At 44.3% G+C, this 15,106-nt stretch overlaps 1 protein-coding gene across 1 annotated transcript in view; it reads left to right on the plus strand.

Annotated features, from left to right (window-relative positions):
• Positions 1 to 6,976: 6,976 nt before the first annotated feature.
• Positions 6,977 to 15,106, plus strand: part of SERTAD2 (SERTA domain containing 2) — an 80,362-nt gene continuing 72,232 nt past the window's right edge. The window contains exon 1 of the mRNA XM_075708034.1: positions 6,977 to 6,995. The gene's annotated coding sequence lies outside the window, so the exon portion shown is untranslated. The remainder of the gene's footprint in view (positions 6,996 to 15,106) is intronic.

The raw sequence follows: 15,106 nt of genomic DNA on the forward strand, positions 1-15,106 counted from the left end.
TGCCCCAGCCCTGCCTTGAGAACTGCATGGTCACCCTGGAAATTTGGGATAAGCCAGTCAAATTTCAGCATGCCTCTGGAAGGCTGTTTTAAAAGCGAATCAGAACTGACAGCCGACACAGGAAGATTTTGTTTTATTCTCCAGTTCTTGGTTCTTCAGTTTTGCAGAGGCACATTCATAAACCATAAAAGCAAATTATCCCTCCACCAATACGGATCCAGCCTTGACCTTTCTACAGTGTAATTAAAATGTTAAAGCACTTTGCCAGATTGCCATATGACTAAAATTGTTCCTTTCATTTATACCCCACTTCCTGCCAGCACCAATGTGTGAGGAATTGGTGGTCGTGGCTCACAATGAATGTCTGGTAGTTCTCTTATGATAAAACCCTGATTTTAAGGAACTTGCAACTCGAGCTGGACAAGCATCTCATAGGATATAATTTACTCTTGAATTCAGTGTGTTTCTCCACATGCAGCTTAGTTTTCTCGAACTTTTGTGTTTGAAATTTTCTCACCGGGTATTTCCTACAACTAAATCTCATTCTCATGGACCACACAAAAGCATCCCTGCTACAAGTACTTGACACTTGGCATTTGACAGAGGAAGTGTGCTTGGTTCATTGCTATTATTTATTGTATTTTTGTCAGTGTCCCAGTTCTGCCACTCCATTCCTAAGCAGGAAAAAACACACGGCCTCTGCCCCAAACGGGCTGCAGTCGGATGACAACTGGCGATACTGTAGTGCTGCAGGTAATCTTAAAGCTTCTAGCACACTTGGCTGTGGAAGTTTGCCAAATAACAAATACCCGTTAGGCATTTAAGAGGCCCATGTAAAAGTTCTGCTAGTTTCTATGACAAATGTAGGGAAAGAAAATAAAAGAACATATTTAAACTGTCGTTTGGACTTTGGACTTAAGAGTGAAGTGTTCAGTATTGTATTTTAATATAATAAATGTCACATGGTTTCTGGTAATGGAATAATACAAGCAACTCAGCACGTTATACATTCATGTATTAGATCATAAATGTTTGTAAACCAGGCAATAAAGCTGTTCAAGCAGAAGTACTTACAAGATATTAGTGAAGTAATTTGAGTTTTAAAAGTACATGAAAAGTTGGTGTTTGACAGTGCTATGTGGACAGCAGAAAGCGTTAACCAACAGAAGCAGCACGGTGTAACATGTAGGAGCCGCTTACAAATGCGTGTGTAAACAGCGTGCCTTAGGGATAAAAACCATTACATTTTTTTTTTCCTTAGGTAAAGGAGGGTCTGTTTTCTTGCAGCAAGACCTCTGGATCTTCTCTCTTGGTCATTTGCGAAGCAAAGGGATCAGGAACGTGATGCTAAACTGCTGGAGCACACAGGTTAGCCTGCTTATGTGATGGTAGTAATGACATTAAACTTAAATCTCAGTCTCTTAAACTGCACAATTATACTGTATGTCCTGTAATAAATATAATTTCATATAACTATTTAGAAATATGAACCTCATTTAAGAAAAGTAAGTATATTACACTGGCATGCCTTTGTTCCCAGTTATACCTACCAATTGCCAATAGAGAAAGAATAAAAAGTATCTGAAGATCTACATGAAATGTTTAAAATGGCAATTGACTCTATCTCAGAACACAGGATTGTTATTTCTTTGCTAAATTCAGATGGTCTCCAAGAATCTATAAGCTTGTTGCAGCTGGACAGTGTTTATAGACATATGGCAGAGGATGGTTTTCAAAGGAATTTAAATATTGCAGGGAGTGGTTTTATATTCCAGAGCCCCAAGTTTGCTTTGTGATAGCGGTTTACTTTCACTGTTGCTCAAGAAAGGAGCCCTCTGTTCAGAGGGAAATGCAGAAGGTGTGAAGCAAACAAATAAAATGTTACATTTTCCATCCCTGGCACAGCAGAGGAATAGGAAGCAGCGCGGCAGAAAAAGAGACGAGACTGGATGAACAGGAGAGATACATGACCTGAGCAAATCAGACATATAATACTGGTTTGTATTCCCTGGGTTGACAAACATAAATTAACACCCAGTAAGATGACTGTGTTTTTGAGATAAAATTTTGCTTTCCATGAATACCCTCTAAAATGGGCTTAAAATTCTTTCCATAAACATTTCTAGCCACTAATCTAATTGACCGGAATGTTTTCAAAAAGCAAACACAGCTGAAGGAAATTCACTGCTTTTATTCATGTATAAGTGAATATTTGCAGGTTTTTAAAGGTATTCCCCGAGGTCAATAACTAACTAAACAACCTTATTTTGTAAACAGATATCGTGCAGTAAAAAAGCCAGGCTCTCACGTCTTTGCGTGAAACTATCTACCAAATCATCTCAATTACACTCAAAAGAACAAATATTTTTAGCAAGTGTTCCCTTGAACACGATATACACCTTCTGACGCTCCCTGGAAGATGTAGCTGAAAGTGAAGTTTATGTCACCAGGATACCCGCATTGGGGATCAAAGATTTCCGACTGCTCGAGATGTGCATGGATGCAAGCGGTCAGGCCCCTCTTGCCAGACCCTGCTTTGATTTGGGCTTTGAAACCTCAAATTCATGGGCTTCAGGGGAATTACTCCCCATTTACAAGGGTGGGAGAGCTGCATCAAGCTCCTGGGACCTACCCCGGCTACAGGCACACCACGCGCCTTGAGCAGACCTGGTTGCCTGAGCTCCTTTTACTTTGGGTTTTGTGGTTTGTTTCTTTCTCTCTAATGACTTCTGTAGCAGCAGCTGTGGAAACCTTCAGGTAAAGCCAGAGCCAAACACAAGACGCGCGACCTTCCTCCAGAGTTCTGCACCGCACGCAAATTACGGAGGGCAAGCTACTGATTTTCCAAGCCAGGGACAACAACTATCCCTGCTGAGCTGATCCCTGTCTAAGTGGCACTAGCCTAACTGTAAGCAGTTTTGAAGCAGTTTGGTGGAAACGCTGTAATTTCTAAACCCAGTCTAAGTGAAGAGTAGCTTGGCTCAGTTCAGCTGAAGCAAACATGTTCCTGAACAACTGACCCTAAACAACCAAACTTGCGAAAACCAAAATAAACCACCTCAAACAGAAATCACCTTCGGCAGTGGGCCGTGTTTTTAAACTTTTCTCTGTAACTGTGAAATTGAGATTTTAAAAGTAAAAGCCAAGATCTTCATATAATTGCTTCCTCGCCAGCACTGGCCCTGAAGAAAAACTGCTGTATATTGGGAAAGCTGCAGCACCGCAATGATATGAAATATTACCTCGGCTGCTGTCTCTGGGAGCGTGCGCGCGAAGCCCCCATAGTACGTTGTAGCAGCGGAGCAGGATGATTGCTTGTAGACTTTCACCCTCCAGAAGCAATCACGCCCAAATTCATGAGCTCAATTTCTGTCTCAATTCCGTCAGAATATTGCTGTTAAAGAAGATACAACCACAAAAAGACAATCTACCCTGACATTCCCACCCCTTTCAGTTCTTTGAAGAGGGTGTGTGTATATATATGTGTGTGTGTGTGTATATATATATATTTCTCTGTCATTGAATGGTAAATACTCTGTTCTTCATTTTATTTGCCAAATTGCACAGAATCTGATGCAAAGCCCTCTTTTGTGCAGCGTTCGGAAGTCGCTAAGCATGAATCACTGTGTGAGCATTGCTGAAGGCTGCAGAACCTTGCAAGTATTTTAACCTCTTAATATGGCAGGGGAAAAAAATAAAAGACGACATCTTAAATCCTCTGCTTTTGCTATCAATTCAAATAGGGGGATCACATATAAAAATCCTTCATTTTTCCCAATGATTAGCTGGAACGAATCCCTTACACCAAGGTAACCGTCTTGGGTTTCAATGGAAACAGGTCTGTGCCAAACAAAATGCATGTTCATATTCATAAATTTTAATGCAAACAGCCAATTACTCAGAAGAGGATCAAAATGCAGTATGTGTAAAATAAAATGCAATAAAAGAACAACAGGAGGGATGCGGTTTATTCTAATCCGAGAGCAGTTAAAGCAAGAGCATTTACAATAGCAGAGCTCCACTGATTTCAACAGGAAAGGAAATACCAGTCAACAAATCCTCAAAGTTTTATGAACGCGCCAGTTGGGGTGGGGAAGCCTTCGGATGCTTTCAAAGCAGACTGAAGAAACAGGGAAGATGGGGTAGTTATTAAACAATGTTATTTTCCCAATATTATCTTAGAATTGAAAGATTTATGGCTTTATGCAGCTGATGAGCAGAGCGGTGCCACTGCCCAAGGAACGCTGCATGTAAGAAACTCCCTGGCCCCTCAGCGCAATGAAGGTATTGGGAGAAACCCCAAAGGCATTAAGCCAGGTATGTTTCATAGTGTCGGGGGGTAAAATTGTAACATAAAATATTATAGCTCATTTCTTAAAATTCACTGTGTGGCAGTGCTAGATGTTCAGGAAGGCGTAAGACCCCACTTCTGCTCTTTCTTTGATGAAAGAAAAAGAAAAAATCCTGCTCAAGCCCTACCAAATCTGTATGGCACCACTTCTTCCCCCCTGCTTTTTTTTCCCCTGACACAATGGCCTTACTGGTCTTATTTTTCTTCCCCTTTCGTATTACAGCACTCCGAGTACCGTCCATCCTGGATTTCTTCCAAGACACTATGGACTATAGGACAGCTGGCAGGATGATGCCTTAGATGCAAAGAGAGAACTCTAAAGGACATTTTTTTTTTTGGTGTGTGATTTAACATTCCTGCTTCAAATGAGGAACTGTGAAATCTTCACTCCAGCTCCCTGGATCTCGATAAAAGCAAGCAGGAAAAAAACTGTAACTAGTCCCACTATTTCTAAAGTGAAAAACAAGAACAAATTATTGCAGGTTATAGTTTTTCAGCTCTTCAATTACTGTGGATGCCAAAATAAGGAAAAAAATAAATAAATCTGTATTTATAGCACTCTGTCCAGGGAACAAGTTTTTAAAGCAAACAAAACTGTGTATTTTTGCAGCCTGGGAAAATGCCAATGTAGTCCCTTATTCTGATAGCGTTATCTCATTATCTTACATAAGTCTATCAGCTATTTTACGCTTTTACTGCAAAAACCAGGTCTTAGTTTAAGAGTTTGTATGTAGAGATGAAGAGGTGAAACGCAATTTGAGTATCTCATTTCCCTCACTGGGATTAAATTTTTGGTAAGGCTCCAGTATTTGTTGGAAACTCCTAGCGGGCATTACTTCCTCACTCTACCCAAAATAAATTCCTCCAATATTAATCATTTGTGAAAACGGCGTTGCTTTTTTACACCTCAGATACTGCTCCTATCTGTCAATTCCCCCCAGCAGCACAAGAGGAATTGCACTTTATAATGCAGCTGTCAACGCTATTACTTTTATTTTTTCATTCATCTGGTCAAATTTTGACATCACGCCGGAACCTGAAATGCGCTTTGTTCTCTAAAATCTGTCAGAATTAAAAAAAAAAAAAAAAAAAAGATGAAAAGGTGGGGAGGGATGTGGAAACGTTCAGACCGTGAGCCACGACACCTGTCAAACGCAAGCAAACCCCATCTTCGCACTTCCAAACCCCGCGGTGCCGTGGGGCTGAGGGAAGCCGAGCTGGCTGCAGCCAGCCCCCGCCTCAGGCTTTTCAGCTCCCCCCGGCGCCCGGCCAGCCCTTCCCGCCCGGTGCCAGCGGGGCCGCCCCGGCTTCCCGTGGAGCAGGCCCCAGCGCCGGTCTCCTTCCTCCGGCGGGAAACGACCTTGGCTGCGCCGCGCTGCCCCGGGGCGAGCCCTTCTCCGCCCCGGACATCTCCCGGCCGCCGGCCCCGCTCCGCAGGCAGCCCCGGGGCGAGCCCTTCCCCTCCCCGGGGTCTCGGAGGCGCCGAGCCCGCCGCCTCCGCCCCGCCCGACCCCGCCTCGCTCGCTGAGGTGACCCCCGCCTCGGCCAGCGCCGTGCCCCCGCTCGCTGAGGCGACCCCCGCCCGGGCCGGCGCGGTGCCCGCCCCCGCCCTCACACCGCTGCCGGCTCGGCGCCCCGGCCCGCCGCCCTCGGGGCCGGCGGGGTGTCCGCGCCCCTCCCCCGGGCCGGGCCGCGCCGGGCCGCCCGCCCGCCGGCTCCAGTCACGCTCCCTCCCCCGCCCTCCGCTCCCTGCGTGACCATCTCCCGGCGAGGGGGCGGGAGGAGGCGCTTCTCCCCCCTCCCTCCACCTTCCTCCGCACCCTTCTGATTGGGCCGGGCCGGGCCGCCCATCAACCCAACCCTCAATGCCGGTTGGCCGCGGCGGCAGGCCAGGGCGCAGCTCCCGCCCCGCGGGGGTCCCTCCGGCCCTCCCCAGCACTTCGCGGCAGTGTCCTCAGAAGACTCATTGGGCCGGAGGGGCCGCTCCAGCGCTGGCGGCCGATCCGCGCGCCCATTGGCCGGCCGCCGCGCCAATCCGCCGGGCCGCGGCGCCCCCGTAGGCTGGCGGGGCGCCCGGGGGGCGGGGCGGGGCGGCCTACCCCCCCCCCCCCCCCCGCGGTCCCGCCCTGTGACTAACTCCCGTGTGTGAGTCACGGCGCGGCCCGTCAGCGCCGTTAAATGCCGTGTGCGGGCGGGCGGCGCTGCCTGGGCTGCCCCGGCCCCCTGCGCGCTGGCGGCCGCCTCCCCCGCCTCCTCCCCCGGTACATGGCTGGCGGGCCGTACTTGTCACGGTGTCACATCCTCCCTGCCGGCTGCGGCCCCAACTTCCCCCCCAGCTCGGCTGCCGCCGCCGCCCGGGGCCACCGCAGCGGCATGGGATAGAGCACAGCCGCCTCAGCGCCTGGCCGCCGCCTCCGTCGCGCAGCCCGGCGCCTCGCCGCACGCTCATTTTAAATTAATTTCCCCCTCCAGTTTAAATTCCTCACCCGTGTCGTGTGTCCCCCCCCCCCCCCCACTGCCTCTCGCCGCCCCCCCGCGCCCCCTCTTCCCCTTGGCACCCCCCGCCGTTCGGCCGCCCCCCGCTCCCCTCAGCGCCTCCCTCAACGGTCCTCAACGGCCCTCGCCGCGGAGCCCCCCGGAGCGGGTGAGTGCCGGGCACGGCCTTCCCGGGCTCGCTCCTTTCTGCCTGCCGGGGCTGGGGGGGCGAGGGGTGGGCGGCGGGGCCGGGGCAGCCCCCGGTTCTCCGTGGAGGCGGCGGGGCGGGCGGGGGGAGCGCGGCGGCGGCGGCGGGCCGGGTGCCTCCGCTGGCTGCCAACTGTTTGAAAGTTGGGGGCATTCGCCTCGCAGCGCAGCCTGGCACCGGCCGGGGAGGTACTTTCCCCCTCGGACTGGAAAAGAAGGAGGAGGGGGGGGAAAAAAAAAAAAAAATTTACAAAAGCCTGGCGTCGTTGCCAACTACAAATGCGTGTCATGCTGCCGATGACACATTTGATTGTAATTTTTATTTTATTTTTTTTTTTTCCCCCTGGTTGAGACCGCAGTTGAGGCTGTGGTGAAGGTTGACGTGAGGGGCGAGGGGCTCCCGAAAGCCGCCCGCATCGAGCGGTGGGCCAGACCCCTCCGGACCGGGCTCCGGCCACTGTCCTTCTTGGAAAACCAGGGAAACTCACCTTTTTCATTTCTAGGTGCACCATCTTCCTCCCCACCCTGTCGTGCCTGGATGTTTCAGTATTACCTGGGCTGGACTTGGTGTGGCAGGAAAATGTGTGAATCGTAGGGTGAAGCCCTGGTCTGCAGCGGGGAGTTTTGGTGGCTTGGATTGATAATGGGAGCGCTTAATGTAAAATGGTTATGTCTCTCTTTCATTGCCATTGATTTTTATTTTTTGTTTTCCTCCTTAATGTATTTTTAGAAACGTGAACGTGGTGTACGTTCTCATGTGCCATACGTTCAGAGTAGCTAAAATAAAACAGATACATGGAAAACCCCAGCAAGCAGAGCAGCGTTTCCATACACAGAGCGTCTGAAGCCTTAGTACTTCGCTGGGCTTAGTTATTAATATTAATTGCTCAATCTTTGTAATTCATATCATATGGAAAGTAATTGCTGAACTGAAGGTTTACCAAACCTCACAGTGCTCCAAAATCACCTTTCTCAGACGTCTGAAAAATAAATCTGCAGAACTTTTGTTAAGAGGAAAGGCCAGCATCATTCTAAGAATCCTCCACATGAAGTTTCTTTTTTTAAGGCAAGCACTCTTGTAAATAACAAGTAGTAAAGTATGGCTTTAGTCAGTGACTACTTAAGTGTAGTCTTAAGTATGCTTAAGATCAGTAAATTTCTAGAGGAAATTAAGTCTTTAACAAATCTGGTCTTGCTTCTACCTATAAAGGGGGGGAGAGAAACAAAAAAAAAAAATCAGCCCTGAGATTAATACCAAATAGAAAATCGGTCCTTATCCCAAGGAGTAACTTGCCCAACGTAACCCCAAAACTGCCTAAATGTCTATTATTTTGCCTTTATGGGGTGTCCTCAAACTGTGGTCTCTTAAATCAATATGAAGTGGGCCTGCTTCTCCGCCGGTACTAGTTTAGCACTGGTGTAACTTCACTAACTTTAACGGAGCAGCTTTGCATTCATGTGAAAAGTAATCAAGAAACCCATGTTTTCAGAAAGGCCCCTATAGTAGTGACGTGACAAGCTCCGATTCCTTCTCTCATCAGACCCAATTACGCCACCCTTACTCATGCTGAGTGGTACTTTACTGCGCAAGTACTCCCTGCGATGCTTGTATGACTACTTGTGTACTACAGTGCCAATCTGGGTGAGGTAGAGTGGTGCTTATTTTTTCATAACTACTTCTTTTTTCCCTTGCCTTGAAATAAGAATATATTGGATAACTATTTTTCTTGGGTCTTGAAGAAAACGGAGGATTAAATGTAAAGCTGCTCTGTTAAGTGACCGTACCAAAAAAACCCCTGTTTAAGACTTCTGTGCTACCAGTGAAACAGGCAGGTAAGTTTTCTGTGTGTTTAGCTTTCCCTTGTTGCTATGGAAAGTAGGAAAGAGATTGTTGAAAAATTCATTATCTTGTCCTGAAATTCCTCTATGCCTGCGGGAATCCATGCATACATGCAGCGTTCAAGTTGGGGTTGGTGGGTTTTTTTTCCTTCCCCTCCTTCTCCAGAACCCCGTAAACATTCACATCGTGTTGTTTAAATGTTTGCTATTGAAATCACTGGCAGCAGGATCAGGCCCTCAGTTGTTTTTCTTTAAAGCAGTTGATAATGGCTTTGATGTGATGTTGTAGAAAGATAATACTATCTGGTGTGTCCACAGCTCAGATCCACTGTCTTATTACAATCTCAGAAGAAAGCTCTGTACTAAGCAGCCTGTAAAGAAAATATGTCTAACAAAGCAGAACTGTCTTCTGCCTTTATGTTATTTATAAATCTCTTGAAAGTTTGCTTGATACTCTTTCAGAACAAGACACAATTCTTTCATGTTTGTTTCATGTTTTCACTTCCTTGTATGACTGTGTTCATTGCTAAGCTTTTGTGTCACTGATTGAGATGTTATTGTAATTAACATTAATTATGCAAACTAGATTGTTTTTAGAGGCTCTCCAACTCTGTATTGATACTGTCAACTTGTTTGTTTGTTGAACAAAAATCCACACATTTCACCATTCTCAGAGGAAATAGATTAACCGGTTCCAAATTAATACATGCATGGGAAACCATAGCAAAATTAAGCTATTTTAGCTCAAATGGCACATTGAATCTTGATGGAGATGGTGATTACAGTGCAGTTGGATCTGAAATATCAAGGCAGGGTAAACAGGGGGAGCAAGAAAGGGGACTAGGTACAGCCATTTAGGGAGGGTGTTTACACTGCAGAGTTCTACCACATTCTTTCCAGATAGACAGTACTAGATTAATTGGGCCGAATTCTGCAGTCCCTAATTGAGCAAAACTCTCACTGAAGTATACTGGAGCTGTCTGCTTGGTTATGGACTGCTGAATTTGTTTGAGAAATGGAGAAAAATGGCATACTTTATTAATAATTTAGGATGTTTTGGATTTTGGACTTGGAGAAGATATCTTCCTTTAATTTGGTTTAGAAGGTGTTCTAGGTTTGTGGGTTTTTTTAAGAAAAACTTATTAAAAGTATCTTTGAAATACACATTCACTTATAAAATATTCCCTATAGCAATGGTAACATTTTACATTTTTTTTTATAACGTTAATTATAGTGACATTCACAAAAATATCTATGTCTGATTCTGAATCACCCCCTTGAAACACTTCTGAGCTGAGAAGGACTTCAGAATCTCTCCCTAGAAATCGTAATTGTTGCGATATTTATATGTTGTATTGTTGTGTACTCTCAGGAAGAAAAAAAATAGGGGTAGAGAGAAGAGTATAAATGAGAATTTGTTGTCACGATATCAAATTGGAAAATACATGCAGGCTGGCAGATTATTCCCTGTCTTAAAAGTTAAGTCTCTCTAATTTCCCATTTAAATAAGCAAAATTTGGTTTGCAGTTTGCTTTGGGTAATGAAAGAGAGGTTTTTTGTCTCTACTTTCAGTGCAGTGGTCCTCCGGAAAGTTAGAAACAGCGCCCTGGGGCTCAGCGAAGTGGAGGGTGTATAATTATATGGGAAGGCTCCATAGCATCAGTGAATTAGCATTAGCAGCTGAGTGAGTTTGTTAAGCTGTAGAGATGGTATTATGGAAATCAATAAAATGCTGATTTCTTTTTCTTATTGCAGATTCCATGTTAAAAGGAAAAGATGCTATTTGTTTGTCTGCCTTTCATGTAGGCTTGCCAAGCCATTAGTTGATTTGGGAAGGCAGGTTTTTCAGTTCAGACAATAAATAGTCAGATTTTTTTTTTAACTCTTTTAAATCTTTATTTATTAGATTGTATTCCAGAAATCACACTAACATCCTGGCCCGCAAGTGGCTTCAAGTGTGTCTGTCTGTCAGCAGAGGCAAGAGTGAAGGTCACTTATTTTTCTTATGACATGCTGCTGTGGCATTGTTTGTTGTAGACCAAATGCTGTTATGTTCCTGACATTCCTGTTTCTGCTTTAAATTATCTCAAGTGTTTGGAGGGTTCTGATGAGATGTGCTGAAATCCATGGTAAAAATAAAAGAGAAATAGTGACCTTAACTGTTTTCATAGATGTGAGTCAGGAGGACTGATATTAATCACTGTAAGATCTGTAATATGCATTGGCCTTTATTTCTTTGTCTCAAAGCTTCTCCTGCTTTTATACCAGAAAGACAAGTAACCAGATCATTCATCACATTAAGTACTTACAGAGAAATGACAGATCGACAGCCTTATGTTGAGCACTGTGTAACATGTATGATGCATTAAGTTCTGATGATCTATATAAAACATTTTAATTGGGAGAACAGTAAATGGGAACGGCTGTCTTCTAATCCAAGGACTTTATGGGTTTTTTTTTTTCTTCTTCCTGATTGAAATTAAACTTAAGTTCATAATCAAATTATTTTATTTTAAAATACCTGTATGCTGTGACCCTTGATAAAATACTCTGAAACATTTCATACATTAAGAGCTTTGGGGGAACCTGGGAAACCTGGCTGCCTTAGTGGTGGATGGCATAACTGATGGTAATCCAGTGGACTTTACAGAACTGGGAAGGTCCAACTCAGCAGCTTCTTCAGGGACACGGCAGCGAGCATCTGTTTTGTGACATGTGAGCAGTGTATGTACAGAGTTCAGATATCGTGAGGCGTGTGGAGCATGTTCTTGTATGAATAGAAACAGTTCAAAATGCCGGATTTTATGATGCAGGCAACAGTAAAGGTCAGCAACTTGGAAAATTAATAATATGGTTTGTGTTGACATTTCAGAGGGAATTCTGATGGGGGCGTGGTTCCAGCAAATGTAAACTTGCTGGTCCGGCTGCACAGATAAAATAGGCAGCCTTCCTCTTATCTCTTTGGTAACCCAAACCTTTTTACTGAGAAACTGGCAACATTATGTTTATATTCTCCCTATGTTTTATTGTTTCTGTTAATCTCTAATTAAATAGAGCCAGTGAGGGCCAGCATGGTGCTTTTAATGCTCAACCACAGCTTAGAAATGACACTCTGCTTTCTAATGATTATGAGCAGGTGAAGTCACAGGAAGGGCGGGGGAGTTGGAGTAACGTAGTATGCAAGTAAATTCCTGATTCTCTAAGACATTTGCCTGTAGTTGTGGCGATCCACAGTACTTCATATCTCTGGCATTGCCACGGGTGTCCAACTGAGGACAGTTTCAGAACACAGAAATGAAAAAAAAAAAAAAAAACCAGGGAGGAAGACATGTCAGCTGAACCTGAACAAAACCTTTTTAACTCCTAACGTGTGAAACAGGGAGGAAGGTCCCAAGAAATAATTAGGATAAAATCTTTCATGACTGCAAAGTTACAGTAGTGATGCTGACTCTGAAGAAGTAGCTTCTAGATAGAGAAGGAATTGCTGTCTTTTCATAAGCTGTTACTAATGTGGTTAAAGCATTAGTTCGGAGAACAAGTGTGTTGAGAGCTTGGAATCTTCCTCTTTAAAATTTAAAAGTCTGTATTCATATATTTGCTGTGGGGCAAAATAAAATACTGCTTGTTTGATTAACCGAATTCAACATTCTTGGTTTAAAAAAAAACAAAAGTGCACCCTGTTTTTTGTTGAAATTAAGTCAGATATTCCTGTGGATGCCTTTTCTACTTTTGGTTATCTTTTTTTGGTTTCCCTTCTTCTAAGCATCTTTTCATTGTCTGGTTTCCTTCTTTCTGTCCTACTGAATTCCTTTTCTGTTGTTGTTTTTGATTCCCTCCACTTCTTTCCAGCCAATTTTTTTTTTCCCCATTTGTTGTTGTTCTTTCTAGTCTTAATCAACTACCAGTGTTGCTGCTTGCTTATAGAATCACATTAACAGCTCCAAATAACACTGCTCTACGCAGAGTACAAATAAATAGCAACTGATCCTTCCCTAAAAAGCTTACAGTGGGAATGTGAAATCTGGGGGACTGGCATCCAGCTTCTGTTTTTTGTGGCCCACACTTCTTGGTTTTGGTATGGAAAGCGGTTGTGCTGCTGTCATGCAGTGCTAAGGCACATGTTGAAGTATGGGATGCCAGTAATATTTAGTGTCCTCTGCCCTTGGCAAGGAAAAGGTTCACCACTGCTGACCCATAATCCAAAAGGAAAATGTGAAGGGAGAGCCTTTTGGAGGTGTGACATGAGTTGGTGCAGTCATCCAGAAGGAGTCAGGACCACAGCCAGGAATAATACTCAGGTGTCATCAGCTTCAGACATGTGCCCTGTGCTATAGCAAAGAAGGTTTTTTGCTGCTTCTGTGCCTTGTGGAGCTCAGTTCTACTTTTTGTTGTTGTTGTTGTTGTTCTGCTTCTATTTATTTGGCTGTCTTCTCTGTTTTTTCTCTAGTCTTTTCTCATCTTTAATATGTCATGGCTACCAGTGACCTCTCAGACTGCCTCACAGGGATGTTATTAAGACTTAGTGGGTTTTCCCTCATCCTGTGCTGGAATATTTGACCGTTGCCAAAGAAATTGAGGTCGGAATCAGGGCCTCTTGAGTACCATGCACCAAAAAGTATGTATATATGTGTTGAAGGGAACAAAATACTCTTTAAAAAAACCAAACAAACCAACAACCAAAAAACCCCCCCCCAAAACCCCAATAACAACAAAAAAACCCAAACACGATTTGTGAAGTTAAAAAAGCTAATATCTGGTTTGTGATACAATGTGAGAACTAAGGTATAAAATGAGATAGGTTTTCTGTGGTAATGTAAAGGTAAAAGGTGCAGCCTTTTTAAGAGAACCTTTAAACTGTTAAACCTTTTTAAAGGAACACCTCAATCCTTTGTTAAACCTGCTAATTTGAAGGTTTTGGAAGGTAAGTGGCCCTCTTTCCTGTGAGAAGGAACATACCTGATAGTGAAGTTTCTGAACAGAGCTGAAGTCTCTAGGCCTGGTGGTAGTGAGAGTTGTTGCCTGATATCGAGTGAAAGAGGGTAGCAACCAGATATGCAATGGGAAAATGCCCAGGAATAGGGCATCCTTCCAGTGTTCAGTCAACACAAGGAGGCTGTTTTAACTGCCCTTTGATTTGGAATATTTTTAATTTATTCCCTGTTTTCAGATATTTCAGTGCAAATTGTAGGGAAAGGCAGTTTCTGTCTTTTCAGATTGGCAGACTTTTGTGGCATTCTTACCTTGGAAAGTCCAAAAGGGGGGAGGAATCTTGGGTATAGTCTTCGTAGTCTTCTACTCTCCTCCCTGTCATGTTCAAAATGAGGAAGTCTTCCCTTGTTCAGAATAAAAGCTGTGATAATCCATTTCCTTTGCTGTGATAATCCATTGCCCAAATGTCCTGGTAGCATAATTTGATTGTGGTGCTTGGACAGCTATCATATCACTATTATAAAACAACAGTGTTTGAAATGTTACAATCCAAGAAATCCAGAGTTAAAGTGCTTACAGCACTGACTAATTGCATGCTAGTGAGTATTACTGTATCTTCCTGATTTATGTCCCTCACTGGCCAAGACAGACTTGCAGATGAGTTCTTAACATAGTATTTAACAAGATGGTAGTGCTCTGTGTTTAAATTGCTTGTTGTTGTTTTTTTATTCTTCCTCCCCAATATGGGGTTCAGACCTCCTTGTTAGTTTATGGGAAAGCCACAGATCCAGATTCTTTCTGGAGCTGTTACAGCATGAGTCAACAGACTGCGTAGGGCTTCTTTCAAGAGCTATGAAAGTAGCCTGTGCTCCTTACCCAAGAAAAGTTAAGAATCCTTATTATCTCTGGGGCTTTTCTGTGGTTTTTGTTTTATTTTTTTCTTTTTCCTTTCCATGTCTTCCCCACTTGAACCCTGATTCTGAAGGAGCTGGAGCAGTTACCCAGCCTATGTTACATCTTTCCATTCAGAAGAGGGTGGGGTGGGAAAGAAGGTCTGCATTGGACTGTAGATGTTCTCTCTAGTCCCTTCACCACCCCTAAGTCACACTTCTTCAACCTGAAAAACAGCAGAGGAGAACACTTTTTCCTGGCTTTAATGAGAGATTAAGGAAAAAAATCCTTCTTTTACAAAGAGAGGAAGTAGTGTAGGTGAATGCATCTACCACCCTTTCAGAAAGGGTCACCACCATGGGGGTGCTGCTCAGAAGGGTTGCCAAATCCTCCCAGACTCTGCACCAGGCTGTT

The sequence above is a fragment of the Pelecanus crispus genome, chromosome 3 (assembly GCF_030463565.1).
Source record: "Pelecanus crispus isolate bPelCri1 chromosome 3, bPelCri1.pri, whole genome shotgun sequence".
Lineage (NCBI taxonomy): Eukaryota > Metazoa > Chordata > Aves > Pelecaniformes > Pelecanidae > Pelecanus > Pelecanus crispus.